Raw genomic sequence first — 19,172 nt, 5'->3', positions numbered from 1 at the left:
ATTGCAGTTTTCTGGCAAACTATTGGCAAATCAATAAAGGTTGACATTAAAAAATAATGACAGACATTTCAGATACAGACTTCCTACCCTTCAGAAAATTCATGCTAATACAAAACCTGTTATTCTACCAACTGTCTAGGTTTGTAATAACAATATTAAAAAAAATGTCCCTACTTGTGGGCCTGTGTCCCACTTTTATATATGACTTTATCCAGGTTTCCTGCTATAAGAGGTTGAGAAGTATGGGCACCATGTAGCATTATAATTCCAATACAAGACAAAATGAGGACCAGTGCAGACATATGGGGCACAATGCTGGACATCCTGCAGAACAGGTACAGTCAGAGGTGTGAAGTCTGTAACCCTGTGTGGTGTTACATCTTGTACCCCAGTCACAGCATACCTACAACTACATAGAGCAGCAACTGTGGACAAAGCCAGGAACTGGAGCAGGACAAAGGCCCACATATAAGGAGAAGGATGAACTACTGGCAGACAAATGTAGAAAGTGCAGAGCAGAACAGGTATTGCAGCAGCATGGGTTCCCTGCTGTGTATGGTTTCAGTAACTGAAATGCCTGTCATCAGTCCTTCACATCAATCTATAATGATCTGCTACTGATGTACCAGGAAATCACATTGCTATGTAAAATATACCAGACATATGATGCAAAAAAATGTTCAGTCTAATACAATCTGTACATACCCTAGGTTTGAGTCAGATATTATGGCCAGCTTACAGTTGGGGAATCCCTTGGCCATTATATCAGGGAGGTGCTGGACTATTTAATCAGGTGCAGCAGCCAATTAGCTGTAGCACACAAAATCTGGAGTACAGGTAGGTGTGGCGTGGAGTCCCCCTGTATGTCCTGATGGTCACACTGGGCATTCTCCTACACTTAGCTAATTTCAGCCCATGTCTGAAGTCTAATCTGCCTAAAGAACTGAGATGTCAGTATATCTCTGTGCATACAGACAGCTATGTATACCTAACTGTCTTTTCCTATCCCCATCAGACATGATTACCCTAATCTAGCAGTATGTGGCACATATACGATATATATGTATCTGTAGACTTTTATATAGATACATAATTATTTTAGGCGCCAAAGTTGGATATTTAAATGGTAGTGAACAGCTGTTTGTTTGTTCTGATGAAGCCCACGGTTAGTGGGTGAAAGCGCTCAACATATGGCTCTTATTTTATTGTATTAAATCTATTTTTATACTATTTGTGGAGTTTGGACAATATTTATCCCCAGTTTTGGATTCTAGTGGCTGTGAGTAGATTAGCGATTATTAGCGTTCTGTGATCGCTGCTTGCATTTTCGCATTTGAACTGAACGCTTGATTTCTGTTGTTGTCCATGGATTCTACTCACAACTCTCCAGGGGTAATATCCCCTTTACAGTGTAACGAATTATCGGTACTTCGGTCGGAAGTCACATCTCTGAGGGGTGAAGTCAGCAAACTACTCAGTCTATTCAATATGTTGGTGTCTTCAAAAGAGGAGGTGTTGAACAGCGAACTGGCAAATAAAACGGAAGGTAATAACAATTCGTTCAGTGACGTTTTACAGAGATCTGAACTGGTCAATAGTCAGGTGGATAAGTCCACACCGTCCAAACCGAATATTGGTTTGGCAACTTCATCACCGGAGATTACCAATGGGCAGATTATCAGGTCTAGACACCAGGAAGGAATTGATTTGCCAGTTATCCCGGATCGGATGGAACATACTCATAGTATGACAGCTGTTACGGATTTTACATTTGATTTTTCATTCGGGAATTTTACTGAAGAAGCTAAGAGAATCAGCACGAAGCCCAAACACAGTCAACCAACAAGGACATACGCACAAGCTAACACCGCTGGGTGTAGCAACAAAGGTACTGAGTTTATTTCTAAAAATGAACAAAACAAGTGTGCGACCATGCATAAAACTAAAAAAGACTCTGTTTTGCAGGACTTTTTCAGTACTCATTGTTTATTTGAAAATTTGAACGAAGTACAGTTTAATGAGAACTTTAATGCTAATAAAATTAAGGGAACTCTAAAAGACATGATATACGTGTTTGGAAAAAAATTGAACGCTATAAATGCTATTAAACTGGACAATGCTTATTTATCTGACTGTATTACTTTGAATATAGTTCCATTGGGTTTACGTTTTTTCAAAACACCGATGGGCATTGACTTAACCGGTGAGGTGAAATGTGACTTTAACAAGTTATTTGACTCTTTTGGAATGGAATATATGAAGCTTTTGATTAAACATAATGACATGAAGTTATGTAAAACTATCAGCGAAGTTGAAAAGATGAAGGAAATTATTTTAAAGGATCTTATGTTTGAAAATTGGGAGATATTATATTTTAAACAATTTGAGTTAGCAGAATCTAGGACAAAAAAGGCTTTTGAAAGAAAAAGCAAGAAAATAAGTAGAGATACTGAACAATACAATGTAGGTAGAGTGTATAATTGGGGGAGGGGACAGTGGTACCATGATTCTGATAACATTAATGAGAATATATACAGTACACCACCCTCTGACAAGGGAAATTTTTATCATGTACACAAGGGTGGAAACAATTCCAAGTGGACAAAGGGGGAGATGTGGAGAAGGGAGAACAACCAACCACAAGCAAAATGGTAAACGATTTAACAGGTAGTTTAGTTAATAAGGATGGTCATGTACTTGATGTCAATACTCAGATTGTGCAGGAAGGTATTACTTACAGTTACAATAATTTTAAAATTTTTAATTACAATGAGTTGGACTTGGACAAAGCACATTTTAGTTTGCTATCTAGGGGGATGAAATTTATACCCACTACACGTTTTCATGTAGTCGACTGTTTGAGCAAAATCAAAAAGTATACAAGGAAGTTAAACCTAGCACTAATGTTTAAAGAAAAAAAGGACAGTAATATTGTTAAGCAGAAAGTTCTTAAGAAGAAAAGTAGTTTTATGCCTATAATGAATCCTAGTGTTCAGATGTATGATAGAATGGTTACAAGAGAGATATACCAGTTCAACAACAAGAATAGGAGAAGGAATGTTAAAAGTAATTTAACAAAGGATGAGATTAGAGTATTAGAGGAACTTAGAACGAATGTCAACATTAGAGTTATGAAACCCGATAAGGGAGGTGGCATTGTGATTTACGACACGTTAGAATACTCTACCAGGATGCATGACATATTACATGGGTCAGGTAATTATGTAGCAATGTCTATGAATGAAGTTAACATTTCTTACAGAAGAATTGACATGTATTTAGAAGAGTTTTTATTAGACAGAAGGATCACTGAGGATTTATATAATTATTTAAAGGTAGAGTATCCCTACATGGTGACGATTGTGGGAATCTCTAAGGTCCACAAAAATGTATCAACCCCCCCCCCCCTTTAGACCAATAATATCTGGTAGCAGGTCCAAGACTTTTCCTTTAGGAGCAGCAGTGGGTTTTATGTTAAAACCGATTTATGGGAAGATTAAACATCTAGTCAAAGATTCATGGGAATTTTTGATGAAATTTCCGACTGACATTGAGAATACTAACTTATTATTCGCATCGATTGATGCGATTGATCTTTTTACATGTATCCCATTGACACAAGGAATGGAGGCTTTTACAAACAGCATTCAGAAATATTGTAACTTTGACTGGGACAAGATATGTTTAATTACTGAACTAATGTCCATAGTGCTGGAAAACAATTGTATATATTATGAAGGTGAGGTGTTCAAGCAGACTAATGGAGTTGCTATGGGGACAGCTTGTGCCCCCCATATATGTGAATCTTGTAATGTTGGACTGGGAAGAGGAGACTATTTTTAAAAGTGAACATATTGAGGAATATACAGTATTACTCAAGATTCCTTGACGACATATATATTTTGTGGAAAGGGGACCAACAGTCCTTTGATTACTTTTTGGAATATCTCAACAAGAGTAGTGATTATTTGAAATTTACCTCTGAAAGCAATACAAAGGGGGTAGCATACTTAGACACATTGATCACTACGGAAGGTAACAGATTTAAGTCAAGAATACATAGAAAAGCTACTTTTTCCAATTCCTATTTAGATTTTAACAGTAACCTTCCTAGGAATTTAAAATACAATATATACAAAGGGCAATGTATAAGAGCCCTTAGAATGACATCTAGATACGATGATATGTTGGATGAAATTGGACACATTTCTAAACTATTTGAAGAAAGGGGATATGATAGGAATATGATGTATGATGTTAATACATATGTCATCAGTGAATGGGGGAAGAAATATGTTCCACTTTTAGGAATAAATCGGAACACAGATTCTTTCATTAATGATACACGCAGTGGAACCAACGATGACAAATCAATGTTAGAGCATGTATATTAGAATATGGTCCCCATATTAATCAAATCAAAGAAATTTTAACTAGGAATTGGTACATTCTTTTGACCGATCAAGAAAAAAATAGACATTTTAGGGTCAAAACCAAACTTTGTTTACAAAATAGGAAGTAATTTGAAAAAATTACTGGAGTATAGCTATGGAGCAGGTGGAATTGGGGGGCGTATGCATACTTCAAAATGTGGTGCTTGCCATCAATGTTTTGCTATAAATGAAGAGGCTGAAACTACACTGCAGAATATTAACAAAACTAAAATTAAATTCAAACAAGGTAACTGCAAGACTAAAATCTTAGTTTACATGGCAAAATGTATGGTCTGTCCTTCATTTTATATAGAGAAGACCGAGAGGAATTTTAAGAAAAGGATGTACTCACATTTATATAGCATCAAAACAAAAGACCCTAAAAATGCTTTATACAAACACATTAGCAGTCAAGGAGATGACCATTATTTCAGATTTGCGATTTTAGAAAATGTACTAAATAATCCAAGAGGTGGGAATATTAAAAATATACTTGGGTATAAGGAGATGTGGTGGCAATTATTAACAGAAGCTATGATGCCACCAGGGTTAAACAAGTACATTACTATTAAACCAGTGTTGGAAATGATAGGGTGATGTATTATTTGAAAACACAGACCTTATTACATATCAACATCTTTGTCCACTATGTGGATGTATTTTGTATATGGAAGAGTATTGCCTACATTTTGACCAATATTTTGTATGACCAACTTTATATATGTGCATTTTACTTGTTATAGCTTTAAGAATGAGCAATTAATTATTTTGGGCGCCAAAGTTGGATATTTAAATGGTAGTGACCAGCTGTTTGTTTGTTCTGATGAAGCCCACGGTTAGTGGGTGAAAGCGCTCAACATATGGTTCTTATTTTATTGTATTAAATCTATTTTTATACTATTTGTGGAGTTTGGACAATATTTATCCCCAGTTTTGGAGTCTAGTGGCTGTGAGTAGATTAGCGATTATTAGCGTTCTGTGATCGCTACTTGCATTTTTGCAAATCAATAAAGGTTGACATTAAAAAATAATGACAGACATTTCAGATACAGACTTCCTACCCTTCAGAAAATTCATGCTAATACAAAACCTGTTATTCTACCAACTGTCTAGGTTTGTAATAACAATATTAAAAAATTGTCCCTACTTGTGGGCCTGTGTCCCACTTTTATATATGACTTTATGCAGGTTTCCTGCTATAAGAGGTTGAGAAGTATGGGCACCATGTAGCATTATAATTCCAATACAAGACAAAATGAGGACCAGTGCAGACATATGGGGCGCAATGCTGGACATCCTGCAGAACAGGTACAGTCAGAGGTGTGAAGTCTGTAACCCTGTGTGGTGTTACATCTTGTACCCCAGTCACAGCATACCTACAACTACATAGAGCAGCAACTGTGGACAAAGCCAGGAACTGGAGCAGGACAAAGGCCCACATATAAGGATAAGGATGAACTACTGGCAGACAAATGTAGAAAGTGCAGAGCAGAACAGGTCATGCAGCAGCATGGGTTCCCTGCTGTGTATGGTTTCAGTAACTGAAATGCCTGTCAGCAGTCCTTCACATCAATCTATAATGATCTGCTACTGATGTACCAGGAAATCACATTGCTATGTAAAATATACCAGACATATGATGCAAAAAACTGTTCAGTCTAATACAATCTGTACATACCCTAGGTTTGAGTCAGATATTATGGCCAGCTTACAGTTGGGGAATCCCTTGGCCATTATATCAGGGAGGTGCTGGACCATTTAATCAGGTGCAGCAGCCAATTAGCTGTAGCACACAAAATCTGGAGTACAGGTAGGTGTGGCATGGAGTCCCCCTGTATGTACTGATGGTCACACTGGGCATGCTCCTACACATAGCTAATTTCAGCCCATGTCTGAAGTCTAATCTGCCTAAAGAACTGAGATGTCAGTATATCTCTGTGCATACAGACAGCTATGTATACCTAACTGTCTTTTCCTATCCCCATCAGACATGATTACCCTAATCTAGCAGTATGTGGCACATATACAATATATACATATCTGTAGACTTTTATATAGATACATATATTATATAGAGAGAGCCAGACTGGGGGGGGGGATAGATAGCTAGAGAGACACAGAAATGTATAGAGTGATTTAGTGCTACAGCCACTTGTGCACCAATTGTAACCAGTGGTGCATGCAACTAGTACAGTGAGCTGTAGTATATAATAGGAGGTAGGTAGGGGTTCTAATCTCACATCACCCATCTTGTGTGTGTGTGTGTGTGTGTGTTTGTGTGTGTACATATTCCACATACAACAGTATACACATGCCCAACAGGCCTAGGTCTGTGCAATGGTCAATCATTTTATGGCCCTGTCACTACTTAACTCCACAACAGTGGTCTCGCTGTCAACAGCTGCTGATGTCATCCACCACAACAGCAGTGGCAGACACTCTCCAAACACATAAGCCCAGTGGTGCATGCGATACATACATATCACTATAATATATACAACTAAATAGGTAGGGGTTTGGTTCTAATCCCAACAACAGCAACTCTCTGAGTGTGCATGTGTGTGTAAGTATATCCCCTTGCAGCAGTGTGTCTGTCTTGCCTTTATGTGTGCAATGCTAATGCATTTTAAGGGCCGTGACTACCTGTTAACTCCCCAGTGGCTTGCTTTACAGGCCTCTTGATGTCATCACTTTAGAAGCACAGTTAGAGACTCTCCAAATACATAAGACCAGTGGTGCATGCGATAAGTACATATCACTATTGTATGTACAGCTAGAAAGGTAGGGGTTCTAATCCCAACAACTACAACTCTGTGAGTGTGTGCAAGTATATTCCTTTACAGCAGTGTGTTTGTCTTGTCTATGTGTGTGCAATACTAATATATTTTAAGGGCTGTACCTACCTATTAATCCCCACATTGGCAACCTGTTCAGGGCCTACTGATGTCATCCACCTTAAAAGCACAGTTAGACACTCACCAAACGCAATAGTTCCATGCCACATGTGATAAGTATGTAGCACTGTAGTGTATATAACTAGATAGCTAGGGGATCTAATCTCTAAACCAGCAACTCTGTGAGTGTATGTGTGTGTGTGTGTGTGTGTGTGTGTGTGTGTGTAAGCACATCCCCTCACAGCAGTGTGGTTGTCTTGCCTGTGAGTTTGTGCAATGGTTATACAATTTTAAGGACCTATTAACCCCCATTGGCAACCTTTACAGCGCCTGCAGATGTCATCCACCTGAACAGTAGTGCCAGATACTCCAAAAACACATAAGCTCCGTGGCACATGCAATACATATTTCGCACTATAGTATGTACAACCAGAAGATGTAGTCCATGTTTGGCCAGATGTGTCCTGTGAAAACTACTAAAACAATACAAATTTCCCGAGAGTGTAGGACAACAAACTTTTCCTATATTATTCTGATAGTTGCATAAAACAGTCATTTTACATCAGAAACACCTAAATGTTATGAAAAATACCATAATATAGGCAAATGCTACAAAAATAAGCTATTATATTGGAAAAAAAGTGAAGTTCTGTCCATTGCACTCACCGTGGGTATGGTTTATCCTCTCAACTCTCACATTACTACAAAAAGTGTCCCGCATCAGGCATTTGACGAGGTGTAACCCTAGTCTGTCTTGCCTATATGTGTGCAATATGTATACATTTTGAGGCCATGTGAGTTGCTGCTGCTGCTGCTAAATAACCCACATGTATGTAGGCAGGAGTGCTACCCGCCACCATCTACATTTGTAGGTACTGACAAGTTTGTGGATGACTGAAAGTTGGGTACTGTCTGTCATTGACTACAAAAATGATGTTAACATACTGCAAGAGGGTCTTACATCAACTATGGATAGGTGTTAAGGTCCTGGCCTCAAACTAAATGGAAAAAATGTATCTTCATACCATTCAGCAAAGACACTGCCCCACTGTTTACCACATCAATGGCAACCCCCTAAACATACAACCTGTGTTGAGAGACCTGGGTACTCAGGTTGATAACAATTTTGCATTCAACCATCATGTAGCAGCAATGGTCAGAAGAGCCTTGTACATGGTTCATCTCATAGGTAAAGGGATTGCATCCAGAAAAAAGGTCCTCATTACCTCTCTATAATCCTCACTCCATAGATCAATATTTTAATACAATGCCCCATTTGGTATGTACCTATACTGATATCTGCACCAACTGAAAAGGCCATGGAAATATCTCACAAAGGTAATCCATGGCCTCCAACACCTGTCCCATGCAGACAGGCTCAAATCAGTATTGGTTCACTTGGTACCAAACAGGTTGCTCAGAGGTGGGCTGTGTCATGCCTACAAGGCAATGTTGTACCCTGCCCTACTACAGCTGCCCCATATCTGTAAGTTTAACTCCTCGCACATTATCTGCATGACAGGCCTGAATCTGATATGTGACAGCAACACAACCTGCTGGAGAGACAGGTTTGTCTCCCAGAGGCTGCCATGTCTCAAGAATACACATCCCATACACGTCAAGCAGAGTACCATGCTGACCCTCTTCAACAGCAACCATGATGAGTTGATGGGAAACCACAAATCTGTCCCAGGGGTCCCACTTGTGTCCCTCATTGACAGGAGAACAGGTGCTGACTGATGTTTCTTTCTTGGGATAAACTAATGCCTGGTATTGTAAGGACCCCAGGGCCATTACTCTAGTAACCTCCTGTGATCCCAGGTATACCGGGTATGACCCTGTGTGCTGTGACAAACTGCATTGTTATGTCTCCACACCCATCACTGCCATCTACTGTGGTGTGGCCCATATGGGTTACTTCCCAGTGCCATGTCATACAGCCGCCATCCTACAAATAGGTGAGTGGTACTACAAGTATACAGGCACAGTCCAGCAACAGCTGTGTGACCCAATGACAGACAGCACTGCAAATGTGCTGTAGGGTATCCTACCTGTAGGTGACCAAAATCCACTGTATGCAGATGTTTGCTCAATGTGTACATGTGCCTGATATATGTGGACCCTCTGCCAGACAAATGTGGATGTCTGGCAAACAGTTGGACAATACGTAATGGTTGTTTCCAGACTGTGGGGAATCTGGCCATCACATGCCAGACCCCTGAGAAAACAGTTATGGTACATTAATATCTGGTAATGTATTCATTCCCTTACATTGTATGCTTGATATATACACTCTGACACTGAGGGTGGGCCAGTGTCCCCCCACTACTACTGGTTATAACCTACTATCCTGCTGTAGGGGATCAACAGGTATGCTAGACATGCCTCTCAAGTGATGAGATACAGGTGTGGAGTACACAGTGACCTAGACACATCAGGAGTACATCAGGAACACCTGCACAATGTTTGAAGTATGCCTGTGTGACATGCACAGACTGAGAGGAGTTGACTGACAGTACATCATGTCATATGCCAGCTGTATCCACCAGTCCTAATTATCACTATTGTCTAAAACACAATCCAGTAGCATTCATACATGATAGCAAGACACCACAGATGAAAATACAATGCAGAAAAATGACTCAGCCAGTAAATCCAAAAGCAGAATTTATTGCTGAAATGACCGTAGACAAGCAAACTCTTTTTCTCTCTCTCTAGCGCCTCGGCCAATGCCTTTAACATTGTACAATTACATCCATTCACAACCTCATATATATATATATATATATATATATATATATATATATATATATATATCTTAAAACAAAACCATGTAAACAATTAGAGAAACACTTTACAAAAGCCGTTTCCAATTAAGCTCTCTATTTAACCCATAAGGGTACGAAGTATTGAATTTCAAAATAAAAAGTGGTTCTTTATGTTGTAATTTACTTTTTAAACATGCATCTCTTTCACAATAAACTTTTTCTAAAACACTTCCTTTCAACTTACTCCCATCACTATTATGGTACATTTTAAAATATAACCCTAATGGGCTTTTTCATTTTTTATATTTCTAAAATGTTCGAAAAATCTAATACGAAAACTTTGTTTAGTTTCTCCTACATAAAATAAATTACATTCACATTTAAGCACATAAATAATTCCCTCTGTCATACAACTATAACTGCCACATACATCATATTTCTTTCCATTTATTTTATTAAAAGAAGATACTATATAATTACATATACTACAATGACCACATGCCCGAAGACCAACATTTCTAATAGATCTATTCAACTTTTCCACGGGAAATTTAGACTGAGCATGTATTAACATATCCTTAATACTCTTCCCCCATCTGTATGACACCATCGGTCTTTGAGGCAACAATTCACCCAAAAAGGGATCCTGTGTTAGAAAGTTCCAATGGGTCATAATGATCTTAACCAATTGTTCAGTGTAAACACCATATGTGGTCGCAAAAAATGTTTTATCCACTAAAATATTATTTTTATTTCTATCCAATCTACCCTTATATTCTGCAACTATCTTGTCTTGATTACCTGACAAAAGTCTATTTTTGGCTTGTTCTGCACATTTGGCACTATAGCCTCTATTTTTAAATTTCGCACATATTCTTATTATTTCTTCCTCCATTTTACCATTATCGCTGGTAAATCTTGAAATGCATAGCAACTCATTATAAGAGAGAAAAGCTATTAAATGGGGAGGATGACAACTGGAGCCATATAAAAAATTGTTTACTCCCTCAAACTTGTGATGAACAGATGTAACTATCTTACTTCCTTCTACCTCCAAATTAGCATCTAAAAATGTCACTCTTTCCCCACATTGTGCCCCATCAAATTTAATCCCAAAATTATTTTGGTCCAAATCATGTATAAACTCACCTACCTCAGATCTACCACCTTCACATAGAAAAATTAAATCATCTATATATCTAAAATACTCCACTACATAACTTCTGAAAAACTCCATTCTGTATAGAAATTGTGCCTCAAAATGGCCCATGAACAGATTTGCATACATTGGGGCAAATACAGCCCCCATCGCTGTTCCCATAACTTGTTGGTACAAAGTACCATTAAACTCAAAAATTATTTTTGAGACAAAAATGTACCAAATCCATTATGTAGTGAGTTAATGGGGTATCTCCCAAGAAAAACTTTAAGGCTTCGATACCCAATTCATGTGAAATATTCGTATATAGATTTTTAACATCTGTCACTATCCAATATTTACTTCCATTCCACTGGATTTTATTCACCTTACTTAGAAAATCAAAAGTATCTTTAATATAAGAAGACAACTTCTCTACTTTTGTCAGTAACTGTTCATGTAGGATACTACCAATATTGTGAAGGAAGTAATTACATACAGACACTATAGGGCGACGTGGGGGATTAATCCTATTTTTATGTAACTTAGGAAGGCAATAAAATTTAGCCATGGAGCATCCATCTGTAGAAAATTTCCTCTCTGCATCTTTCTTTATAAAATATCCCAACCTATAGCCTCTCTGTATTAGTTCGTTATAGGCTGTCAATGCCGATTCATATTCTTTGCTGCCCTATATACCTCACTATTACTTAAATTATCCATGCACATTTTGTAATACTGTTCACCAGTTGTAACTACTAGTTTATTACTCTTATCTGAGGGTTTAAAAACAATGTCATTTCTCTTTCTCATTCCTTTTAGTGCCTCCCACTCATTTTTTGTCAAATTATACTTTATATTATTCCGTTCCTTGAAAAATCCTTGTATGGAATAATTTACCATAGTAGAAAATTCTTTTATTATCTCGTTTGTAAAAGGAGGTATAAAATTGCTCTTACTCCTAACATTCTCAGTTGGTAATAAACAATAAGCATTTTCATCTTCATTTAGTTCAAAAGAAGAATCACATGAAAAAAATTCCATAGATGCAGATTCATTCAAAGAAACATTCTCTTCAGTAAAACTAATCATATTTGCATTTTTATCATTTTTAGAAAAAAAAAACACAATAAATGCAATTTTATGACTAGTTTAAATACATCAGTTTTAAAAGAATGCAGCTTAGATATAACCGTCGGAATAAACTTGAAACCACAATTAAGTACAGCAAGTTCAATATCAGTAAAATTATACCCAGTTAAATTAAACACATAATGGGTATCCACATAATTTATAATATTAGCAGTCTCTTAAAAATTAGTACCATCGTGTTCTCTTTCCCCGTTGGTTTTGCTGCTGTCTCCCCCACGTTGTATTTGTTAAAAATCTATATACGAATATTTCACATGAATTGGGTATCAAAGCCTTAAAGTTTTTCTTGGGAGATACCCTATTAACTCACTACATAATGGATTTGGTACATCTTTGTCTCAAAAATAATTTTTTTTGAGTTTAATGGTACTTTGTACCAACAAGTTAAGGGAACAACGATGGGGGCTGTATTTGCCCCAATGTATGCAAATCTGTTCATGGAACATTTTGAGGCAGAATTTCTATATAGAATAGAGTTTTTCAGAAGTTATGTAGTGGAGTATTTTAGATATATAGATGATTTATTTTTTTTTTATGTGAAGGTGGTAGATCTGAGGTAGGTGAGTTTATACATGATTTGGACCAAAATAATTTTGGGATTAAATTTGATGGGGAACAATGTGGGGAAAGAGTGACATTTTTAGATGTTAATTTGGAGGTAGAAGGAAGTAAGATAGTTACATCTGTTCATCACAAGTTTGAGGGAGTAAACAATTTTTTATATGGCTCCAGTTGTCATCCTCCCCATTTAATAGCTGCTCTTCCTTATAATGAGTTGCTATGCATTTCAAGGTTGACCAGCGATAATGGTAAAATAGAGGAAGAAATAAGAATATGTGAGAAATTTAAAAATAGAGGCTATAGTGCCAAATGTGTAGAACAAGCCAGAAATAGACATGCCAGGTAATCAAGACAAGATAGTTGCAGAATATAAGGGTAGATGGGATAGAAATAAAAATATTTTAGTGGCTAAAATATTTTTTGTGACCACATATGGTGTTTACACTGAACAATTGGTTAAGATCATTATAACCAATTGGAATTTTCTAACAAAGGATCCCTTTTTAGGTGAATTGTTGCCTCAAAGACCGATTGTATCATACAGGTGGGGGAAGAGTATTAAGAATATGTTAATACATGCTCAGTTTAAATTTCCTGTGGAAAAGTTGAAAAGATCTATTAGAAATTTTGGTCTTCGGGCATGTGGTCATTATAGTACATGTAATTATACAGTATCTTCTTTTAATAAAATAAATGGACAGAAATATGATGTGTGTGATGGTTATAGTTGTATGACAGAGGGAATTATTTATGTGCTTAAATGTGAATGTAATTTATTTTATGTAGGAGAAACTAAACAAAGTTTTCATGTTAGATTTTTAGAACATTTAAGAAATATATAAAATGAAAAAGTGGAAAGCCCATTAGGGTTACATTTTAAAATGTACCATAATAGTGATGGGAGTAAGTTGAAAGGAAGTGTTTTAGAAAAAGTTTATTGTGAAAGAGATGTATGTTTAAAAAGTAAATTACAACATAAAGAAGCACTTTTTATTTTGAAATGCAATACTTTGCACCCTTATGGGTTAAATAGAGAGCTTAATTTGAAATAGCTTTTGTAAAGTGTTTCTCTAATTGTTTAATTGGTTTTGTTTATATATATATATATATATATATATATATATATATATATATATATATATATATATATATACATAGTTGTGAATGGATGTAATTGTACTCTGTTAAAAGCATTGGCCGAGGCACTAGAGAGAGAGAAAGAGTTTGCTTGTCTACAGTCATTTCAGCAATAAATTCTGCTTTTGGATTTACTGGCTGAGTTGTTTTTCAGCATTCATACATGAACTGAACAGTATTGGAGGGACTCAGACGACCAGAGCCAAAAGGGAAGGCTGTAGGTGCTGGACAGCTGACTAGCAGCAACATGTCATTCCAAAATATGTACTACAGACCTATTGTCCTAATCCTTACTTCCCATAACTGCATTCTCCCATCTGTGTTCTTTACATGGGGACTTCTATTACATACCTGGTGTAGTGCTGTTCTACTTATGTGCAGAAATCCTGTAGTATAATGCTTATGTTCTCACAGTCTGTTTTTGTTAAGAAAGTCACACACCTGTTTACCATAGGCAGCAGCTTGCCTTTTGTAAGTAATGCTCATGAACATGTGATTGCCTGTGCACTAGTCTGTGGCTCACACTTGCTAATTGCATCCAGAACAGCTGGGCTGCATTTTCATTAGCCAATGGCATGGCACCACAGTGCCTTCATGTAGGCCTTGGCCCTTTTCCTGGATTGTGAAATGTACATTATCAAGGTGTGGGGACTACAGCATCACAGAGGGTAGTAAAAATACTGTCCACTGTCTGGATTTATGTGGTATGTCCGCAGTTTGGCATGCTATGTTTGGCCACTGTGAACAGACTTTCTGATTATGTGACAATTTACTGTTTAACAATATGGGTTAAGGTCAGTAAGGGGACAGACAGATGTGAGTGTCTTACATAATTTGCATCAGAATATGCATGCTGCTGCAGTAGCTGCTTGTCTATCAGCTGTGTATGTTTGTAGGAGAAGACTGTGACACATGTCCCTGCCACTTGACCATTTCACCCCACCCCTTTATGTATGGGTGCTGTGTGGATCCCCTGTTCTAGATGGTTGCAAGGTATGGTAGGTCTGTGGGAGGGAGCTGAACATACTGCTGCATATGTTGCAGGCTGCAACTGCTGCATTTTGCCCAGGAGTCATACTGGGTATTCTGAACACACTGGGGGACAGCAAGCTATATATGTCAGTGAGGGAGCAGTGTCAGCTCTGTTGTCACAGCATAGCGGGGGTGAGGATACAGTCCAGATGAGGCATGTGCCTCAGGTACATATGTTATGTAATAGTGCCATCCAGAGAATGGTTGGTGACATTTGGGACACCTATACATATTTGTGAAGTGTGTCTCAACCTACAGGCCTTTGACCTGCAAATATGGGTAGCAGTGACTGAAGTAGCAGCAACTGGTTCTGCTTAAAATTGCATGGCTTGGTCAGTTATTTGTTGTTTTGACAAGCATGTACATGACATGCAACAGATTGGAATAGAAGCCAGGACTGTGGGTGGCAAAATGTAAAGCATGCTAGGAATGTAACAGATTGAGCTACTGAGTCAATAATATAGCAGATTTATTTGCAAGAAATATGTGCATGCATACAGTCTGTTACACAGGATTGGCCTGAACGTGTGTGTTCGGATGGGTATGACATGTGACACTGAACTGTCAGGATTTTCTAATCTCAGTCTGTACAGACTTACCAGTATTTCAGCACACAGAATAGGTTTTGTGGCAACCATGCCAAAGGTAGGTGGCACATCTGTGGACATTCTACAACAGTCTGTGCAATTGTCAGCTCTACCTGATATCCTAGGCCTCATGTACATCCATTAATATTTATTTAGCTGTGTACTGATTTGGCGTCTGCATCACAGTCCCAAGTACGCTGTCATTTTTTCCCATTGTATGTACAAGCAGTGTGCCACTGGCACTCAGCATATCTTTATGGAAACACCTGTTATGCTTCAGAGCTAAGTGGCCTAGTGGGCTAATGCACTAGGCTATAGTTGACAGGGTCCTGCATTTGAGACTTGGCAGGGGTGAATTTTTTGCTGATGTGCATTACTGATACTCAGGATATATTTATGGAAACAACTGTTATTCTTCCGAACTTAGTGGCCTAATGGGTTAATACACTATGCCATAGTTGGCAGAGTTTGAGACTTGGCAGGGGTGATCATTTTGCTGATGTGCATAACAATGTCAGAAAGACAGGAGGTGATTAAAGCAGTTTTTCACAGCTTTAAGTGGGTTTGCACAGGTTTGTGAAATGTGCTGCTATGCAGTGCGGCACTTTGCTCCATTTACACCGGCACTATTTCCAAAAAAAAAAGAAAAGAAAAAAGAGCTGATAGGAAAGTGGTGAAATGGGGGCAATCAGGGGGAAAAACAATGTGAAAGGCAGGTAGGGATATGCAAGATGGGCATAGGAAAGGACCATAGGTCTCCATTTCTTGTACAGCAACAGCTGTGCAGGCTGTAGAGAATTTGGAATTTGGAGCCTCACATCCCAGAGAGAGGGGTGTGTGTGACATAACTGTGCTGATTAATTGCTGTAATGATTGACTGTGGACAGTGTACGTGGGGGCAAAATGGAGAGTTATTTTTTATGGGACAGATGTCCATTTTTTTAAAGGAGAGAGTGGAATGTTGGGGAAGGGATATAGGTACATGTGGGGAGGTAAGTTGGGTAGGAGAGGTTGCATTTGCAAACAGACAAGACAGCAAGACAGCATGCAGGGGCAGTGTATGACACATGAGGGGGTAAACATCTTGGACTGGGAGGATGTTGCGGAATCAGAGAGCCATGTGCCCCCAGATGGCAACAGTGAGACTGAGCTCCCCACTCATAGGCATTCAACACTGCTCACTCACTGCCCCAAAGTTGGCTGTGCTGGGGGCTGGCTGATGGGGCCAGCCTGTCCCTCCAGGTTGGCCAGTCTGCCATCAGTCTAGTGCAGTCACTGTTAAACCCTTTCTGCACAATCCTGCGCACCATGACTAGTAGCTATCACTGGATGACAACTCCCTCTCTGCTCCCGCTCCCAGGGGGGATGGGCCTCATCCCTTTAGGCGGTTCCACCCGTAGGTGGTGCAGGACTTCTGGAGGGGCAGCTCCAGGTTGGGTCCCAAACATGCGTGGACCTGGTGCCATGGCCTGTTGGGGTAGAGTAGGTGGATTCGCTGGAACTGGCCCACGCAGTCAAGCTATGATGTTGAGGTTTTTTCATAGTGTATAGGTTAGTAATGAACAGAACATTTAAACATCAGTTATAACAGCATGGCAGGTTGTTCCAATTAACCCAGTAATATAACATTGCATAGCATATGGAACACAACTATAAGTGGTATAACAGTAAGTATTTTAACAGCATGCCAGTAACAGTTACTGCAAAAGGCCAACAAAGTAGTTAATTCAATAAGGTATGTTAGTATGCAACCATTGTAATATATAACAATAATAAAACACAAGGCCCAACATAACATTTTGAGAACAACATATTTTAAAAGTAAGCCATACCCGGTGTATAACAATAATAAATTATGATGCAGATAAGGGTGGGGGGAGAGAAAAAGACATTCCATTACTACTAGTATAGGCTATACTGTTTGCAACAGTACTCTGATATACTGTATAGGTCTGCCCTTACTTTATGTACAAAAGTACCCTATAGCTTCTGTACCACCTACATACCTCTCAAAATGGGCCAGTATGGGTCAAGCTGTCACACTTACAGGTACACAACTACAGAGGATTATTACATGTCAGGGGAACATATATGAGTACCAAGGTGCACTGTGGACTGATGTAGTGTGACTGTGCTATTAACATAAATCCAGTGAATGTTAAATCTGTATCCTAGGGATTTGGCAACAGTGATCATGGTCAGTGACAGTGTGACACTTGAGAGGCATGTATCGTGCATAGTACAGAGATGTTACACTTATCATGCCATCCTTGGCAGGCATGGGGTTAGACAGCAGACATTCACAGACACACCAGACATACAGCCATACCAAGATTAAGCAGTTTTATTTGTTTTATTAAACTGTATTAGTATTGTCCTTGTTGACTTTTTATATACTGATGTCTTATCACCTTGCTGAGTAATGCTGTTAACACTCTAGTACATCTGGACACACAAATTAGTAACCCATTCAAACGGCTACTACAGCCATTTATTTACTTGAAATTCCTGTGGGGAGAACATCTGTTAACAATACATAATGGTTTCTATAAATATTTAGTAGTACTTGTCCCTGGATTCAAATCCCAGTCTGTGTGTGACAACATTTACATCATACCTAGTACTTATCAAACTGAGCTAGTGAGTCACTGCTGAATATTAATTGACTGATATGTGCCCAGAACTGACCTGGTAACAAACTATCACCTGGCAATAAAGGTAGAGTGATATATAAGACTGCAGTGACACTTGAACACACATGCATGAGATTCATGCATGACAGAGATAGTATGTAGGTGTAGACAATTAACCCTTAGTGGGGGAACTATGTGTGATGTGTACAGACCATATTGGAGTATTGGATTGGCTTCCTGACCCATATACAGTTGCAGATGGTATATTTGCAGTCTACAGCTAGTACAGTTTCATACTTGCCTGCAGCAGCGTAACTAAGACCAGGAATGAATATAGCTAAAATGCAATGGTTAACAGGAGACAATCCTGAGATACACACTATGTACCTTGGCTGTTCCTATTCTAGGTTCAGGTCTTAGTGCAGAACAAATATAATGCATTATATCTTGTAGTACAGCTCCACATCTACAGTTTAGCAAAACACTTCATTATTAGCTAACCTTCAGTCACTCTGTGGTATTATCCTCATTTTTACTTCACAGCAGTTGTACTACTTAATTTCATGACCAACAGCCCAAAATACACACATATTGCACAACACAGCTTTATTAGGGGTGACATCATGCAATGATTGGTATACATGTAAAAATCTTTATTGATGAACACTTCTATAATGCAGGTGTTGCAATACAGCTGTAATTCCACAATCAATGTAGTAGAAACTTTATTTCCTTAACATTATTAATGCAGTAGAAACTTTTTTCCATAACATTATCAGGTATTATGCTTTCATCTTTATTGCACTGTACCTGGCATTGCTCAGTTATATCAGTCTA

This window comes from Protopterus annectens, chromosome 10.part0 (genome assembly GCF_019279795.1).
Source record: "Protopterus annectens isolate FY-2018-M chromosome 10.part0, PAN1.0, whole genome shotgun sequence".
NCBI lineage: Eukaryota > Metazoa > Chordata > Ceratodontiformes > Protopteridae > Protopterus > Protopterus annectens.
This window is presented reverse-complemented; position numbering follows the sequence as displayed.